Source organism: Salminus brasiliensis, chromosome 5, assembly GCF_030463535.1.
Source record: "Salminus brasiliensis chromosome 5, fSalBra1.hap2, whole genome shotgun sequence".
Classification (NCBI taxonomy): Eukaryota; Metazoa; Chordata; class Actinopteri; order Characiformes; family Bryconidae; genus Salminus; species Salminus brasiliensis.
The window spans coordinates 15,110,439-15,130,076 of NC_132882.1; the positions used below are offsets into that span (position 1 = coordinate 15,110,439).

General features: G+C 42.4%; 1 protein-coding gene across 3 annotated transcripts in view; it reads left to right on the forward strand.

Annotated features, from left to right (window-relative positions):
* sema6cb (semaphorin 6Cb) overlaps positions 1 to 19,638 on the forward strand; it is a 158,981-nt gene that overhangs the window by 48,723 nt on the left and 90,620 nt on the right. For all 3 annotated transcript variants that reach the window (XM_072679555.1, XM_072679557.1, XM_072679556.1), the window contains exon 3: positions 16,888 to 17,066. The gene's annotated coding sequence lies outside the window, so the exon portion shown is untranslated. The remainder of the gene's footprint in view (positions 1 to 16,887; positions 17,067 to 19,638) is intronic.

Here is a 19,638-nt window from a genome sequence, read left to right on the forward strand (position 1 = left end):
CACATGAACACACACAGTGGGGAAAGTACTTAAAATGTTTAAAATATTAACAGAATTAAAAAATTGAAATAATTAACATGGGCAAGATAACATTGATTAGTGGTTCTGAATGTCAGTCTTGATTCAATTTTCGATTAACTGCCTAACCCGATACAGAAACTATTGTGAATAATTTGGCAGCTGTTTCCCACAGTCCCACAGGGTCCTACTTCAGGGCCTACGAAACTGTTGTTAAATATGACAGCAGTGTAGGTCTGAGAGTGAACAGCTGAAGTGTGGGCTTACATACAGAGTTGAAGGGGTTGAAGGAGCCGGAGACACACATCTCCTTCACAGCCTTCACTCTCACCAAAAGCAATAGCTTTATCGATCCCTTTTAGTGGATTTTTGGTGGCATTTGCTCATTGTGTTCCCACCGTTCATTGCATCGGAGAGTTTATTGGACGACTTCACATGTATTTTTGCAATTACCGAAATACCAAAGGTGTTCATGGCAGGCCGGCAGGGCTGTTTTGGCCTGCAGTGCGGAATTCTGCAGGCTTTTGGACCTGTGCTTGAACAGTGTTAGTTCAACAGTGTTTCTTTCTGTGCTTTCAGTGAGCCAATTAACAGTTGATTCAATTTAGAAGAAGCATTTTAGAGAGCAGTTTAGAGTTTAGTGTGTTTTGCTGCATTTCTGGGTAAAAGGCCACCTCACCTGCAGAGAGAGGGTGAGAGAGAGAAAGTGTGAGGAAAGACGTGCGAGAGAGAGAGAGCGAGAGAGAAGAGGGGGGGGGGGCGCATAATAGGAGTTTTATAATGCTCTTTATATGCTGCCAATCCCCACCTTCTTTTGTTTAAGCAGTCACTGTTGTTGAAAGCAAATCTCTTGGCTTTTTTTGTTGAAACAGTAAAGTGAGTCAACTGTAGGCTGAGGGAGGGAGGGAGAGAAAAACAAAGAAACGGAGGAAAAACGTGAGCTAATTTTGAGCTGAATCAAGTGCCAGAGTTGTAAATCCTTCTGAGCTGTGTGTCCAGTATGTGTCACGTTGACCTGAACCAAGTTGCACATACGCAGCAGATTTGCCAGCGTTAAATGTAACACTCACACTGGGAAAGCGGTGTTCTGGAGATCAGTGCTAGTAAACCTCTGCTTAGTGGTGTATAACATTGCGATACTCCAAGACATTTTAATGATACAAGATGTGTGTCACAGTTTGATTGGTAGAGAAATGGTTACAATACCAAATACTAAATCCAGTTAAAACTGCATTATGTAGCCTTTTTACTAAAAATAATCAAGATCACATTGATGCTCCACTGACTTGTAATAAGGATAAGAGCATATCTACCACTGCTCAGCGTGCTGCTAACTAGTCGGGTGGTATTTTTCTGGAGATCAGTGGCCACACTTTTCAACAAATGAAGTGGAATGTCAGACGTAGTACATAAAGAAATGACCAGTGTTCTGTATCGGTGAAACCTGACGCAGTTCTTTCCCACGAGTCTTGACTTCTCTGTCGAGTCCTCTGGGAGACTAGTGGTGCTGACCACTGCAGAAATAATGGGCCTGCAAGGCAGAGCATTGTGCTGCATGTTTGGAACATTTTTCTGGAAGTTTGATAGCATATCATACATCGATAGTTGGCATAGCCAAACCATGCTCACAGTCGGTTTCAGAAGGAAAAATGGAATTGATGTGCTTTTAATGCAGGAAAGTATAACAGCATGTCATCTGGTCAAGATGGGGATGCATCTTAGTATTGAGTATTAATGTATTAATGGAATCTTGACCAAGTATATTCAGATAATATCAGAGTATTAAAAAAAAACTAAAACAATACAGTTTGATCATATTTAAAATAGCCAACAGCCTATTAGCCTGATAGCCTAATAGTCTGCCTGGATCTGCTTCTTGACCCTTCAACAGACATGTCAGTTAACATCTCTTATAATAATCTCTAATAACAACAGATCTTTTCATTCTGGCCACTACTGCCTTTACCACACACATCATTCACCTCCTCCAACCTCATCACCTCATGTGGAGTTCTAGGCTTGTAGTTGAGTAGTGTGTGGTGGGCTAAGTGTGCATTAGATGTCAATTTTGTCCAGTCAGGCTGTGACCCACAGGCCCCAGAACCATAAACAGACAATTGATGTGGAAAGTTTTGGGTATGAAAGATTTAAACCCTTTGATATTCTGAAGAGAAGAGAAAGAAAGGGGCAGATGTAGGAGAGGGAGTTATTAAAATACCCTTGGCTATCCCTTCAGCCTGGATCATTGAGCTGCAAAAACAGATGTTTGGAGTGAGAAAAATGGAAAGAGATTTAATAGCAGGGTGAAATTTGCTGCGTCACTCAAATACGTTGACAGAGAAAGAAAAAAAGAAAAAGAAAAAACAATATATGCAAACAGCGCTGCAATCTTGCAGTTAGATAGTTAACTTTATGGATCCAAAAAAATGCTCATCTCTGGCACAGCTCAGTGCTGCATAGGTCTCTGAGCTCCTGCTTCTGTTGGCTCAGATGCAAAACATATGTGTTGCAAATCGGAAGAAATACTAATAGAACTGAAGATTCTTGCAGGGGAACTAGGTGCAGTGTGCTGGTAAGGAAGGAATGAAGTTGTTGTTTTGAATTTCGTAGACACTTGCATGTTTTTCTTTACTTGACAACTTTTGGAATGCCACTCTACTCGAAAACCAGTTTTGAGGAATGATGTTTTCTTCCAGTGTAAGAGACTAAGGCCCATCTCCCCTCACTGCCCAGTAAATATCTGAGGTTTCTAGTAAATCAGAAACTTGTTTGTCAGTGTTGACATCTAAAATGAGGATCTTAATATTTTGTGGATGAAACTAATTTTATGGTCATAATAATTCTGATAACTGATAATATAGGCTGAGACTACTTTTATACTTCAACAATTTACAGTTTTAAATCGATAAATCAAAATTATAATAAATATTATCATTTAGATTTTTTCATTTCTTTATTAGAACATGTAATTCTCAGGCTAATGGGTACATTTACATGCTTTCATAATACTAACTATGATGTTTATGTGACTATATTGTGTGTGTATATGATTATATCAGCTGCTCAAGTTGCTCTGTTGGCTCGATGTTTGAGTTCTCCTTGTGGCTTCCACGTCGCTGACTGGACAGGGCAGAGTCATATGGCTACTCACACGGTAGTATGTTATTAAGTGGACAGTATATAAACACACACAATAGGAAAAGTACTAATACTAAATAATGTATTATCAGAATAAAACAAATGAGCAGGATTACATCACTTAGAGGTTCTAAATGTCTGTTTCTGTTCATTTTGGGTTGGGTGCCCAGTCCTACTGCATACATGACATTAAGATATTTACATGGCAAACCACTGAGGCACACCCTGCTTACTCTATACTCTCTCCATCATATACCAAGGTTATGCAAATGAACTGAACGGTGGTCAATTTGATTCAGTGTCTATGCAATACTAATTGCTTTGGGTCACAGAACCAAAGTGGCAGCTTTAATGTGCAACATTAACTTCAACAGTGCACAGCTTCTGAAGGTTAGTAATAATAAAGGTGAAGTGAGCCTGCATATGTCATCACTAGACTCTAGATTATTTTTATTATTTTTATTATTATTATTGTTTTTAGCAATTGCAGTTAAAGAATCAATGAATTGGGGTGGGCTTCAACCCCCTCTGCACCCCCCACACTTTCCACGCCCCTGGATATCAATAAAGTAATGGGTCATAAATAACAGATATGGTTATCGGTCAGTTGATGTAATGGTCAGAAAACATCATGACTGTGAAAATCAAGTGACAGCTTGACAGAGTGGTCACATACAAGATAGAATCCTGTAAATCCTATCATTGGCTAAAGTCTTTGAATGACACAGCTGGCTTGTGGCTGGTGCTCATTGCCATATAACCGATTTGGAGATTTCATTAGATATGAAATTTCATCTGCCTGTGAGATCTGTGTTTGCGGACGACTGGGGAGATTAGCAGCGGGATGTGCGATAGTGCCGTTGACTCGGAGACCAGATTTCATTATCTGCATTAGTTATGCACAGTCACGGCTAGTCAGAGCCAGGTAACGGGGAAGGGGAGGGTGGACAAGGCTTTCCCCCATCTGAAGGGGTCCAGGAAGGGGCCTGGATGAAGCGCCGCGCCACTAATCCTGGATTACCTGTGTGGAGATTCTGAGCGTGCGTGTGTGTGTGTGTGTGTGTGTGTGCTGGCAGCAGCGATAAGGAGAGCCAAAAGAACTGCTTTGTTCAGAGCTCCTGCACCTTCCCAATGTCTTCAAGCCTTTTGTTCCGCAAACTGACAGAAGAAATGTGCTCAAATGTTGGATGGAGCTTTGTGAAGTGGCAAGGAAAAGTTCCACAAAGCACGTTCCGTGTTTCCGAGGCTGCCGGGTCTGGGCCTTTCTTTTTCTGCACGAGGCTTGATGCAGCATGGTTGCCTGAGAGGAAATTGTGGTTTGTATTAGTTTGGGTAAGACATCTGACCCAGGGTCACCTCTTTCTTGTTCAGAGAAAGGGCGTTCTTTCACGATCACAAGCACAAGCAATTAGTCATGGCAGCTTTGCCATTTTCCAATGTGTTTATTCTGAAGTCTCAGCTGTGCTTAGCGGAGAGCTATTTTCGACGTTGGTGTTTTTTTTTTCTCCTTTCTTTCAGGTAATGGCGGTATTTGCACACACAGTCTGGTCTTGCTTTGTTCTTCCTCATCTAACATTTGGCGTATGATACTGTTAGGGTTTGTTTAGTTTCAGTCGACTTTTTGGAGGGAAAAAGAAAGAAAAGGCTGTGCTTAGTCCCTTTTCCCATCTCCCTTCCCAGGTTGGAGTGATTGCATGTCAGTGCTGTTCCAGTGAGTTGTCAGCATGGCAGAAGCATACATCACCTCCTACTGCCTCTGTAATGGCTCTCTCTCTCTCGCTTAACATACTCATCATCCCTTCATCCATCATTCCATCACTTTACCTTCCACACCAACCACCCAACCCCACCACCCCCCCTCTATGGTTTGCGTTACCTGAACCAGCCTCCCAGTTTACTGATAGGGATGTAGATGTCTTGTTCAGGTTTGGTCAAAAAGACGATAGTGGCATGTCCAGCCTGTATGATTTGATTTTTAATAAAGACACGCCAGGGGTTGCCAGACTTGTCAGTCTTACCACTGCTTGCTGCTTTCAAGGTGATTTATGTCCAGGCAGGCTATTAGATTGCTTTCTGCTGCGCCGCTGTATCCATGCAACCGCTGGCAACCCACCCCAGGGGAGCGCCGAGTGAGCTGTGCTTCCCATTTTGGAAAACGGAATTGTTGCGTTTCGCAGGCACTGGGTGAAAACATTGAGTTACATTCAGTTTCCAGGCTGTTTCAGTGTTCCTTTGTGCTTTATCGAGCCCAGCACGCTTGTGGATGCAGATAACAAACGTAGGGAATTACAGAAAGCACTAATGTTGGGTTTAGCCAATGATTGCGTTTGTGGTTTTCTGCCGACTTTACAATATGCAGCCGAACAGAAAGCCCATTGTGAGCATAATGCATGTGGCGACCTCCCGTTTGAAGTGGGCTGCGCATGGGAGGCAGCTCTACACTGAGGGAGGTATGGCAGACCATAGCCAGAGAAGCTGATCCTCGGTTGAAAGGCCACTTGTCAAATGACAGGGCTGAAACAATGAGGCTCTGCCAGCCGGCGCTCAGCAGCTGGAAAAAAGGACGCGTCAGGGTCGGATTCAGTCAGACCAGCAAAAATCCACTTCAGAGAGAGATGGTAGAGTGCAGAGGACGGAGGTAGAGCCATATAAGTGTGTATGATGGTGTTCCAAGATATGGATTTTATTTGTATCCTGTTCCCAAGGACAATTAAACATAAGCAGTTTAAACTGTTTTATTGCTAAATCTCCTTTTTTACGATCTGATGAGCTACTGGAGTGTACGCAACCGTTTTTGCCCTGTGTGTTGAGAGGGCTGAGGTCATATAGGTTGAATCAATTATGCAACTTGTCCAGTTTTGCAACTTGTTTCTAGTTTTTGCCAACCTTTCAAAAATACATGGCAGGTGAATTGGCCATGCTGAATTGAGTGTTTGAGCGAATGGGCATGTTTGCTACACTGTGATGGACTGGCGCACTGTCCAGGGGCATTCCTGCCTTAAGCCCAATGATTCCAGGTTGGTTCTGGACCCTGTGCAAAAAAGAAGTGGATAAAAAGCCGGATGAATGAATTGATGGATGGATGTGTTTATTTATTTAAGAATAATTGTCCATTTCCTTTCGCATCCAGTGAAACTACTCTTGCTTACATGTAAAACCATTCGTGGTCTCACCCCTCAGTACTTGAAAGAATTATTTGACCCACATATCCTTGCTTGTACCCTGAGGTCTGTCGATTCTGTTCTTCTCACTATGCCATGATTCAGATTAGCCTCCAGGGATGGCACATCCTTTAGAGTGGTCGCTTCTGAATTATGGAACTCACTTCCTAAGAATACCCGTGATATTTCTTCTTTCCCTTCCTTTAAATCTTCAACTTCTTTTTTTCTTTTTACCAACTTGTACCTGTAACTACTTTGGGACATAGTTATGGATTTCGAGGCCTTTTTCCCCCCTTCTCTCCTCATCTGTATGAATTATATGCACTGTATGTTTTATCCACTGTTGTCTGTGTATGTTTCTGTGTGTGCATATACATTGTAAAACATAACTTTACATTGGCAAGAGACAGCAGGTGCTGACACAGATCTGACATTATTGCTGAGGTTTGCAGCGTGGAAACATTGAAGCACTGTCAGACTGCCAGGGTGCGCCTGTGTGTTCCTGTCTGTCTGTAATTTCCGAGGTAATTAAAATGCATCGGCTGTATACTTTTAAAGCACATGCTAGACCAGTGTTTGTGTGAAACAACTGACAAACAGAAGAAAGAACTGAACAAGCCAAACTGGGGCGGAGTAAGAGGCAGGGGTGAAGTAAGATATTCTGACAGAAAGAGGAATGGGCTGATAGGAACGAATCTGACCTTCCCATCCGTTCCCATACCCTTACAGGACATCCAGCTGACCCTGCCTGTGCAGCCTGAGCTCAGGCTACAGAAGGAGACCCACAGGAAATGATAGAGGATTCTACAAGACCCTGTCTCTCTCATTTATACATATGGGACCTATATTGCTTGTTTTTCAGCTCTTTAGTCATTGATATTTCTTTCATTCCAGTTTTTTTCTTGTTTTTCCTCAAAATATATCCATAACAAGAGCACCGATTTGTTAATTAGCTGTTCCTTTGACTTCCTTTGAATGTACATTTCACTTTATTGCAGTTGATAACGCTGTGTAATTTTCTTTGGGAGTATTTGGGTAATGTTTTCGAGCTCTGTTCATTCAAATCGACACCAATAAATCAGCACAAGTGCTCTTAAAAGTTGCTGAATGCTTTATGCCATTCAGCAGCTCCATCTATGCAGATAACACCACATACTTAACATCAAGAGCCCCCTTTAAACTGGTTAGGCTTCATTTTCTCCAGCGTGCTGGCGTTAGAGTGAACTGAGCTGAACGTCATCAGGAACATTCAAGATGTCTGGAACTCTCAGATGTGCTGATAATAGATGGTGTTCTAATGGCTGGGGTGGTGGAGAATGAGCTGGAGACAGAGAGAGGGACTGGGAGTAATGACACTAATATGAATCTCTTTATTCTTGCCCTGCCTTTGGCACTGGAGGCTGTTTGCTTCTAATAGACTCGCAATGGGCTAAGGAAGGGAAGCTCTGACGGAACTAATGAGAGCATCCATTCTGATTTGTCTTTCAGTGGAGATTAGTCCGCTCCTTGTTTGCAGCATCGCCATCCTCCTGAGCATTTCCAACAAGGTAGAACCCTGAGGTTTCATTGACTCGATAACCTTTCTGCCTGCGGCATATGGATTATCTGTTAAGTAGGGAATGGACAGAATGAAAATGTGCTGTCGTGATGAAATCAGTATGAAATATGTTCATGTTAAATATGCTAAAAAGGCTTGACACAGCTCGAAACCCCACATGTGGTTGAACGTTTTATGGACGTTTTACTAAATCTGCCGATAAGCTGTAACCACCTGCCTAATATGGAGTAAGCCCACCTTGTGCCACCACAACAGCTCTGACTCCACAAGACCTCTGAAGGTGTCCTATGGTATCTGACACCAAGACGTTAGCAGTAGGTCCTGTAGGTCGTGAGGTGGAAGCACATCAATGAGCTTTTTTTTTTTGCCCTGTTTTGAGCCCCTTTCCCTTTTCAACTATTTCATTTTTGGGTGCACAATTGGTAGGTTCTGACCACTGCATAGCAGAAAAAAACTCCATAAGATCTGCCTGATGTTTTAGAGATGCTCTGGAGACCTAGTCATCACAATTTAGCTCTTTTCCTGCTTTTGAACTGACCGTTAACTTGCTGTCTACTATATCCCATCCCTTGACAGACTATAGCTGAAGAAAATCAATAGGTTGTTTTTACTTTACCTGGTACTAATGTTTTGGCAATTGTGGTTTAATAAATATGAAATTATCAGCTGCACCACTACTGTTTACTTTTGAGATTAGAACTATGTAAACATGTTCTCCTGGCGTGTGTTGTGCAGGGAGACTATAGCTGTAGGCCAAATGCATCTGAAACTTTTCCCCATGAGGTGTCCTTCCCAGTTTTATGAGCCTCCCTCTTGGCCTTTACCCAGCAAAAACAAACTTGTCAGGCAAAAATAGGGGTGCATGATATGTTAAAAATATTGTATCACGATTTAAAAAAAATAATTATTGCAATAATTTAGCAAAATCTATTAGAATCTGCTGCAGTTCATCCAGTTAACAGGACTAATTTCACTCTTTGTAATGAAATATGCAGTTGGTCAGTGTTCTTTAAGCACGGATTATATTCACAATATACTGTATTCACAAGAAGGGCGTATTGTGTATCACAATGTCAAAGTTGGTCATAATACAATTAAATATTGTCATATTGCCCATTTCATACTTTATTAAAATCCTTATTAATCCTGCATTAAATTTACATTTGGTCCTGGGGTAATTCTTTATATTTCTGTCTGGCCATGGATGGGTGTGTATTTTTTTTTTTGTTGTTTTTTTTTTTTTTTTTTGTTTTTGGGGGACCAGAAAATGGTTCAATTACCTTCTGTTTTTCAGTCAGTGGAGATCCCATCCAAATCCATCTGTAGTTGTCCATGTGGTCTCACATTGGGAAAGAGTGTTTTGACCAGTGCTACGTGCTGTATTTAGTCTCTGAGTGCATGCATTTGGGATTCTCTGGTTATTATGTTAAACACTTTCCAAATCGCTCCACAGGTGCATGGGCCTCAAGTTTGTGGGTTCAACCCTCGCTCCAGTCACTGTCTGTGAGGTGTGTTCTCCTCCTGTTGGTTTCCTGGTTTGCCACACCACCTGAAGTGTGTGAGTGGGTGGGTATGCAGGTGGTACCCAAATGACCTTGCACCCTGTCTAGGTCTCCAGGGGTCTTCCTGCCTTGCATTCAATGATTCCAGATTCCAGACTCTAGCCACAACCCTGACCAGGAAGAAGCAGATAAGAAGATGCATGGATAAACCATTTCTCTAAACTGATGATCAGCATGCATGTCATTATTCAAATGATTAGCATTCATAAGGTATGATTATCATTGGGAAAGCAGGGTTCTGGTGCTGATTCTTAAATTGAGGTTAGGTTCTGAGGTTAGGTTGGGCGTCTGCTGCTGGGAGCGAGCTGCGTCTTTGTTCTGGTGGTTTAATATGTGCAGAAATGTCAGCGTGATTTAGTATCAGTCTGTGTGCAGTTTTGTAGTTTTATCAGTCGTGCTGCTGGAAGACGAAGAGAAAATCTCCCTCTCTCAGGATGTGCCTGTGTGTCTGATGAATGATAGATGAAATGTATCGCTGAATGGCGCTGCTAGCCATGCAGGGAGCTGACTTTCACTCAGCTAGCAGAGGAGAAGATGATGGAGTAATGATTGCAGGAAACTTTGCTCATTGGCTGAAGTTGAAGTGATGGGGGGGGGGGGTTGAATTTGTGCTCTCGCATTAAACTGCTCGCTATCCCCAAATGGCGAGCCCAGCTGGGCTGACTGTGCGTTTGCGTGTGTGTTGGTGTAGGTCCAGAGGGACCCGCTCTCCCACAGGAGCCTGTAACCAATCAAAATTTCCATCCAACTCTGGTGAGCTGTAATGACTGTGACTGTACCGGGCACCAGTTTAGCCGTACATGTGCTCATGCATACACACGTGTGTGTGCACACATGCACAAAGTTGTTTCCATGGTGACATATATAAACATTAATGATGTATGTGATTACAGAATTACTGACTTCATCTTTAAGCTAAATAAGCTTTATTTAGCAGCCTTTTTTAGCTACATGTGGAACATGTCACCCTTACACACCCTCTATTACAGAAAAAGGTTCTTCTATTGCATACTTTAAGGAACCATTTAAAGCACCTTTATTTTTAAGGGTGTCGCATTGTGCTGCCTTTAGATTTGCTCAGTCCGATTACTGGAACCGGAGTGTTTCTCGCCCAACACTCATTAGGAGGAAAAAGGGGAAAGCAGGTGCTCCACTGATTCAAGAAAGGTCTTTAAATAGTTTGAACCCAGACTGCACTCTTTTTGTGCACTTGCACACCGCAGCCTTTAATTGAAAATGCACTCAGCGGCTGAAGCTCCTGTATAGCTGAGTGGGCTTTACTCAGTAACATGCCCTTTCAGTCCTGTTCCTTCCCTTCTGAAAGACAGCAATTAATCTGATCACTAATTAATCAGCATGCCGGACCTGCTCCCTGCCACACTAATGGCCAGTATGATGGCAAGGCCACTGCATTATTAATATTTCCATTTCAGGGGCCGGAGGGGAGATGCAGCCAGAGCGGCCAGGACCATTGATCAGCAAACAGAGAGACCAGAAAGCACAGCCTTTAGCACAGAGAGAGCATTGGGGGGGTTGAAGGAAGAGAAAGAATCAGACACACATGCAGGCATAGTTACACACACACACACTTTTATATCCACACACAAGATGTGGACAAAATCTATTTTATTTAGCTAACAGGCACAGTATTGAGTATTTATATGTGGTTAAAACCAGTGGTACCTGATTTCTAGCAGCTATAATGTACCTTTGGTAGAGGGTGAGAACTAGGCCTGTCACAATAATAACAATATTGACTGAACTGAAATATATAGACACGACCACATTCATTTTTGCAGACGTCAAAGTTGCCCATTGTGTTTACTTGCGTATTAGTTATATGGTTTTGTCTGGTCTCTGTGGGATCTGGCTGTGTGTAGGAAAAAAGCATGGTGCATGCTTACAGGTAGCTGAAAAGCTAATGTCTTTTAAATACAGTCAAAAAAGATTCATAATTACAAGTTTATTGCATTAAAAGGGTGTAACTGCATTATTGTGTTAATAGATTATCATTAGATCAGTGGCATAAACTGATCTTAAAATGTCAGTAATATCGTTTATCACAAAAGCCATTGGCTTACCTTGCAGCAGGAATCTGAAGATCCGTCTTAAAATAGCACCACAGTTACATTTCTGTCACCTGTAACTTCCTGTAAATTCTAGCCTCTTTGGTGCTGCCGCGTCTGTTTACAGCACTGACCTTAAGAAAACACTGACAGTGCAACGTCTCTTAAAAGTGAAGCAACCACAGGTCTGGTGCCTCTGCTGGCTGGCTGCAGTATGATGTGTAGCTCCATCCATCAGCAAATGTTTCAGTGTCCAATGTTTCAATGACATGTTCCATCCTTTTTGTTTTTCTACACTGTCTTTCCATCTGCAGTGTCTAATTCCAGTAGTTAGTTTTCCCTGTGTTCAATCATAAGAAGGTGGAGTTCTACTTGTGTTAAGTGTTAGAATGAAGTGATCGAAAGAGACCTTGGTTGGAAGAGACCGCCAACTACAGGACCTGCAATGCGTCCTTTCTGTTCAGTACATGGAGTAGCTGAGTTGTAGTGGAACTTACATGAAATGCAATTTTACTGTTGGAACATTACTTTAACCTGACAAGCTGGGCATCCAGGGGAAAATCTGCTTTGCTTCTGTGCTGTAAGCCTAATGAAGGCAGAATTGGAAAGGAAGCTTAAACATGTAGGGCACCAGTGTAGCGTCTGGTATGACTGGCGAACTTGCATCGATTAACACAAATTACGGGTGTTGTCATATAGTGGCTGTGTTTTAGGGACATTCTGTAGGCCGGGGAAGCGGGTAGATTAGGTTAACTAGTTGATCTAAAGCTTATTACTGCGCCACAGCGCTGAACCTTCTACACCAAATTTTCTAGTCCCACTGTCTGGACCGTACTTACAAAACGGTTAAACTATTACAAATGAGTCCGACCACATAGCAGCCTTTAACAGCACCGATACATCAGACACAGAAGTAATGATTTTACAACCATAATACACACAAACACAATCTTGCAAAGAACAAGAGGAAGGCGTGAGTGAATGTGTGTGTGTGTATGTGTATGTGTATGTGTGTGTGTGTGTGTGTGTGTGTGTGTGTGTGTGTGTGTGTGTGTGTGTGTGTGTGTGCGCGAGAGAGAGAAAAAAGATGTATCGGTGATCTTTAAGGCAATGAGGCACATCTAAATACCAGTGAGCTCCTCTGGGTCTATTAAAAGCAAATGAGAAAACATAGGTCACATGATTCTCGTTGACTGAGACCGAGGCCATCATTCACACTAATGATTTATACCCTAGCTGTCACCTACTACGCTGCTTTAACCCTTTACCTAAAGCTTTACAATCTGAACAGGCTGAACTCTTGCCTGGAGGGTCCCTCCAGCTCTAAACTCATAAAACTTTAACCGTCGCCTATGGAGTCCCTTCAGCCTAAATCATAACTCTGCCCACCTCTACGGTCTCTAGAGTCTAAACAAACAGTTGCAGTTTTCTTGTTTAAAGGAATAGCCCAACAAAATATTCCTTTTGCACAGCTTCAATCAGCCAAAGTTCGCTTCTTTAGTTTTAGACTGGAGCTACGAGGCAAGCGTAGCTAACACATTTTTGAATGTGTACATCCCACCAAATAGCATTGTGCTAGCTGCATGTTCCTCAAACTGTCAGGTGGTGGAGTAATGTCAAATGACTATATATATAATATATATATATAGGTGATTAATGTGTATATGTGTTGTTGCTCTCCGCACTGTTTAGTCTGCCTGGCCGTCAACAATGGTGGCTGTGTGTTGTTGTTTTCAGCCCATCTTTGCATCGGAAGAACCATAAACATGACTCAGATGACTAGCATTTCCGGCATGCTCTCTTTCCAGGCACTGGATATGCTGCATTTGAACTATGCCAGAGTGGTTATGACTGTAAACGTTGGAAACACTGAAAAAATATGCAAAGTTAAACTCGCCTGCCGAATTGATTGTAATGGATTGACTGAAATGCATTTTGTCAAGATGTCAAAATGGTAATGTGAAAGAGATGGTGACCTTTTTACAGGCACAAGCCAGCTAGCTCACTCTGCTTGTCTGTCTTGCACACTATTAGGGGGAAATGAGGAACAGGACATATCACAATTTGGTCTTGATGTGATTGGATTATGTTATAGCAGGTTAATCACTTAAGTAACAGTTTACTTTTCCTGTGAGAAAAATGTAGGACACCCACACATTCATTACTACTTCATATGTATAAAATTAGAATCAGGTGCAGCATATCAGCTGAAGAGGATTAGAATATGGTAAAATTATTATATCACAATATTTAAAGACATTTTCACTATACATTACATTCATCATGATACACATGATTGCAGAAAAAATGCACTGGTAGTGACAGATGCTTGAAAAAAGTACTATTAAAATACTCTGAGTGCATGGATTTCAATTAAAATTATGTGGCTTTTCATCCAGTTAAACCATACTAACTAATGTGCAGTGTGTAATGAAATGTGCAGGTGATCAGTGTTTTTTTAGGCACTGACGATATTCTCCATATGCTTAGAAAAACACATTGCTCACCCCTAATTAGAGATGATTCTGAAGGAGGCTGTCTTATTTACACCTCAGACAGATAGTTCGATTCACCCTTGATTTTTGAATTGAATGGTATCACCATGGTGAGATCCATAGAGCTATAGGAGGCCTTCAGAAAGAAGGTTATAGATGCATATCATCTCAGAATGATTACAGTTGTTGTTGTCATGCAAATAACTTGTATCTCCATTTGTGGAGATTTTTCACTTTTTGATGTAACATGAACCTGGCAGTTGTTCTTTGCATTCGGTCAAAATTTCATGGTGATTTGACCAATATAAATGCTCCAAGAAAGGACCTGGAATCAAATCTTTTTACATTGACTTACATTGAAAGTTAAGAAGGCTTTTCCTACTCCTGTAAAGTTGTTCTTTTAGAGAGACTAAAGGTTCTTTAGGTTTTTGTCTGTGACGATATCTAAATTTCTGTATATAAATTAGGATCATTAGTTATTTTAGAATATGAATATTTTCACATGGTACACATTACCAATTTATATGGAGGTTAATGCTTTGGCACAGTTTCTTGGAGGCTGTACTTTAGCCTGGCTAAATGGAGAGGGGGAGCCCTGTGAGTTGTTTATATACTTTAAACAGGCCTATATTACAGTCATCAAGAAGGTGTATTAAAGAAATGTAGATATGAATCACTCTTATCTGAAGGAAATATATGTTTGTGGTACAGAAACAGCCTGTAGAAATATCTGCCCGGTTCTGGTTGCTTTAGAGATATGAGAATATAACTGAAAGCATGTTCTACGTGAAATTGTTTATCTACATAAAATATCCTCAAAATGTGTTACTCTGCATTAGTATGTACCCAACTCTTCTCTGTTTAATGGGCAAAGGACCACAGAGTAAATGTGTATGCACACACACACACACACACACACACACACACACACCCTCTGTTTAATACAAACCCACGCAGATGTAGAGGGAGTATGCATGAGTAATTGAGCCTACGTAGGCCAGTGCTGACATCATTTTAGATGACAACGCCCTTTTCCTATGACACACTCATCATTGTGCACATGCACACACACATACACATCATGTTGTAAACGTGGGTGTATTTTTGATTCAGGTTCTTTAAAATTGGACACTTCCTGAGTGACACTGCTGTTGCTAAACACCATACCTGACATAATTCCATATGAGGTGCTACTGAGCAAACATCCGGCCCAGATACCCAGTGAATTCCTTTGTGGTCTAAACAAGCCTGAACTATAGCGTGACTGAAACACATCTCAGAAGTGGCGACGCATATCTGCACCACTATTAATGAAACACTAAGCTTATTCTGTACAGCAAGTGGTTATTTGTGGTCTGCTTAAATATCACTGGCAGTTTAAACATGTGCGCTTGAGATTATGGATGTTACCCAAATAAGGAAAATTGACTGTCTTTACTGTTGCCTCTGCCGGCTCTGCTCTCTGCACTAAGTGGAATGACTCAGGCCTCGGCAAGGCCTTCAAGGCCCAGCAGTTCGACTTCCTCCTAGCAAACAGCAGGGGCCCAGGGTATAGGAGGACGAGTGATTCATTGTAGACCTTACATTCAAACAAATATTCAATTAGAAGTGCAGTCTACACTTTACTGTAACTATATATGGCCTTACCAATAAAGGGGCTTAAGCTGAATGGTGGTGGATGGGGTGGTTGGAGGGAGGGGTGCAGATGCCTGAACCAGATGCTATTAGTCACAAGCGGTTAGCGCAGCGAGCAGCGGTCAGAATGTGCTAGCTTTGCACAAACACGTTTCCGGGAAATTCAGTGAGTGGGCCCCAGTCCTCAGTGAGGGGGTGGGCTGCTGAAGATAAATTGCCGTGTGTAAAACTCTGTGATTGCTTAATGAGTTGGGCTAAGCCTGTGCGGAGGAATTCTCAAACTAGCTTGACACTGATCCTAGGGCGTCTGTTTCTCACTGGAAATTGTAAAATGAGGGCTGCCTCAGAGCTGGAGTTTGCAGGCTGGTTGCAGAGTGCACAGCTACAGCTATATATAGAATGTGCTTATCCTTTAGTCATGTTTTAATAATGGGGGTATTAATAAACTTTGTTTGTATAGCCTGCATGGCACAGTCTGCTGCAGTGGCTTGGGATAATCACAGCACGGAGAGGGAGAGAGAGGGAGAGAGAGGGAGAGAGAGGGAGAGAGAGGGAGAGAGAGATTAAATAGGGTTAATGAGTTCAGAAAGTGTAGTTCTGCTCCTCGCTGTCTGTGGAGGTGGGATCTGTGCTCTCGAACAGAAACATCTGGTAGTGTTTAGAGCTCTGCAGAGTGTGCATGCGTGTTTGCTGGTGTGTTTTGACAGAAAGAATAAGAGCAGAGGTTTCTGCAAGAGGACATTTGGCCGGCATGGGTCTTCCTCTATCATGGGTCACTGACCAGTTCATGTCTTCTGCCAGCACTTTCCTGCCACAAACGCAGGGTTATTAACCTACGGTTTTCCAACATAGCTCAATCCTAATGTATTTAAATCTCTTATTCTCTACCCCATTCTGGATCTCTCTGTCTCGCTCGCTACATCTCTCTTTTTCTCTCTCGTTACATTACATCAGATCTGCTAAAGCTTAGTACTGTAAACCCTAGGTTTATTATTCAGAATATTGACAGCAACTACTTTTGTGGAGTCCCACAGGGTTCTATTTTAGGGTTTGTGAAACTGTTGGGACTTGTGGCAGTATTGTAGCTGAGTGAGGAACTTGGGTTTGGGGTTTAATGTACAGAGTTTAATAGGTTAAAGAACTCATTACCTCACTAAACATACTCAATCACAGCAATTAATGCCATTAATTACATCATAATATTAACAACAATAAGTAAATTTTTTTTCTCTGTCCCTCTCTCTGATTGTGCAGGATCTTGACTGAGGACTACTGAAGCTTCTGCTTTGCTGTGGGGTTATTGCCCCTCCTCCCTATCCCCCCACACACTAGCCCACAAACCATCTTCCATCTCTGACGTTCCTCTGCTGAATCCTTAGGGGAGGACGAAACGTCTCACTCTGTCGGATTGTGCTGCCACCCGGGCATTGACAGTAAGTAAAGACTGCTCTCTCTCCCTCTCTCCCTCTCTCCCTCTCTCCCTCTCTCCCTCTCTCTCTCTCTCCCTCTCTCCCTCTCTCCCTCTCTCCCTCTCTCTCTCTCTCTCTCTCTCTCTCTCTCTCCCTCTCCACCCCCTTCCCCTCATTGTAATTCAGATTCACTGGCCCATGATCCTGGACACGGCAGCTTAGATTTTGTTCAGTTTTTCCCTGGCTGACACAATCAATTCCAGACACCTTCTCAGTTTACACAGCCAAACAGCAACAGCCAGCCGCCCAGGTGTGGGTTTCTGACCTGGGCGAGCTGCTGCTCTTTTGTGCAGGCTCTAGCACCAGGATGGTTCTCCTAATGAAGTTTGACTTGCGTGGGGGGGGTCAGCGTCAGCTGAGCAGCAGACCTGAGATCGATTTCAGAGGGTGTGCTTGTGACAGCTCCACTCCTTCACACTGTTCTGCATGCATAAGTCCAATATCTTTAGGCGAATGGAATCGGAATAATAAGTATTTTTTCGAGATTCTCTGAGAAACAAAACGTACGCTGCTCATCAATGTTGAAGACTGTGTTTAATTTGTAAGTTTACAGTATATTCTCATTTTAAAGACCAGCGATGCATCGATCGGTGACCAATACATCGCGAAGCAACTTTGCGCTATAATCCATATCCATATGATTCCTTTCGAATGTGTTTAAAAGGATGGAAATGCCTTCTACTGCTGACTGTGCAAATCAGTATGGTGCCAAAAATTGGGCCTACATAGTTCATTGAAAATTAATTGAAACTGACACTCAGATACTCTAATCAACGTAATTTTGCCCATGCTCATGTACTGTCCTATCATAAACGCACTACCACGTGTGTAGTCACATAAATCGGGGCCGTGAGGTCATATCACCCAGCATTAGGCCTACATTTGTGGCTAAAATTACATTATAAGACCAATGCTGTTACAGTTTTCTCTGGGCTTTCTTAGTGTCCAGTTGGCACAGTGTGTGGTTGGCTAACTAAAGAGATTGCAGTAGGGTCTGGTAGGATTAGCATTCAGCTAGCACCCAGCTAGCTTCATTAGCCTCTCTGGTTCTTTCTTCCAGGCTGGTCATCAGATCTACTTCTACTGCTGTGTGAATTGCTCTTCGTGTGCGGCTGTTGCACTTGGCTTAACCCAGTTGGCTAGTGTTAGCTCTTATCCCTGTAGCCTTGCCTCCATATTTTTCTGAAGTAGCCGTTGTGCTTAGCCTCGAAAAGCTTGGTGTACGCTAGTGGGTTGGGTGTATGTACAGAGGTGTTAACAGTTTTGAGGTTTTGGAATTGTTTCGTTTTCCAGCTCTGTTTTACTTACATGCATTTTGCTGTTGAAAGAGTTCTTAGCAGTGTTTGAGGTTCACGTTGTGTCACTGCCATGTACGGAACTCTCATCAAGGTAAATGCAGTTTTCTGTTAGAGCACATTTAGCACGAATTTGGAAAAAGAAAAATGTCAATGTGAAAAACATCGTTCTTACCATTGTTCTTTTCTCTTTCTTGTTCTCTAAACTTCTGCTACTGTGGCTGGCCAAACGCCTGGTCATCTCATTACAGTAAGACAAGTGACTGGGCCTCAAATTCAGTCCCTCCATCCTCTCCCTCCACTCTGCCCTTTGTGTCCTCTAAGCCCCCTTTTTTTATTTAAAGGCCATTGGAGAGCACAAAGAGCCAGTGAAAATGCTACGCTCTCGAGCTGCGCTACATCACATACGTTGTGGCCCCAGAAGGTTCGTTCTGCACAATACAGATGGTCTGGCGTGGAAATGATTTGGAATGGAATAAGCAGAGGCCCTGTGGACAGTAGTGGAGGGAAAAAGCCGGGGGACTGACAGACTGCGATTTTTCAGAGTTTGCTATAATGGCTGTGATTGGAGAGCTGTCGGGCAGCAGAATAGAAAAGGGGCAGGCTCGGAGTGGGCGTATAGGCGTGAAGAAGCAGCGGACTGTGGCCTGAATAGGTGATTGTCACACTGCTTGCTAATCTTTTCTCTCACCTTACACTTTCAGACAATGAACTGCTGTATTTTCTTTCTGCAGACTGTAGATATGTGTGAAATTCTCTCCGTATCATAGACGCGTCATTGCAAGAATAGTTTTCCCAGCCTTTTTTTTGGAGAAAATAGCTCTATGGCTTTGGGACAGATAGAGGGACAGGAATGCAGCCCTGTTCACTGGACAGTTATCATGGACGCAAATCTTGAGTTGAGGTTCTTAACCTTTTAAAGTTTAGAGTTATTGTCTGTGATGTACACTGATGCAGTTAACTACCTTTAATTTCGATTTTCTTCTCCAACATTTAAATGTGGAATAGAATCTATTTAAATGGACTTAAACAAGAGGCTTTTCACACTGCATGGAGACCCATATTAAGTGACTTCAGTTTACAGGCATGACAATGCTGGGAGAGGCTTGCTGTGTAATGTCACGTTGTGTCATTCAGCTGACATTCTTTCCCACTTCTTTCCAGTTTTTTTAGCTAATGTTATTCCGCTACAGGAACGGTTCCCCTGGAGCAGTTCGGGGTTAATGGTCTCAGTGGCAGCA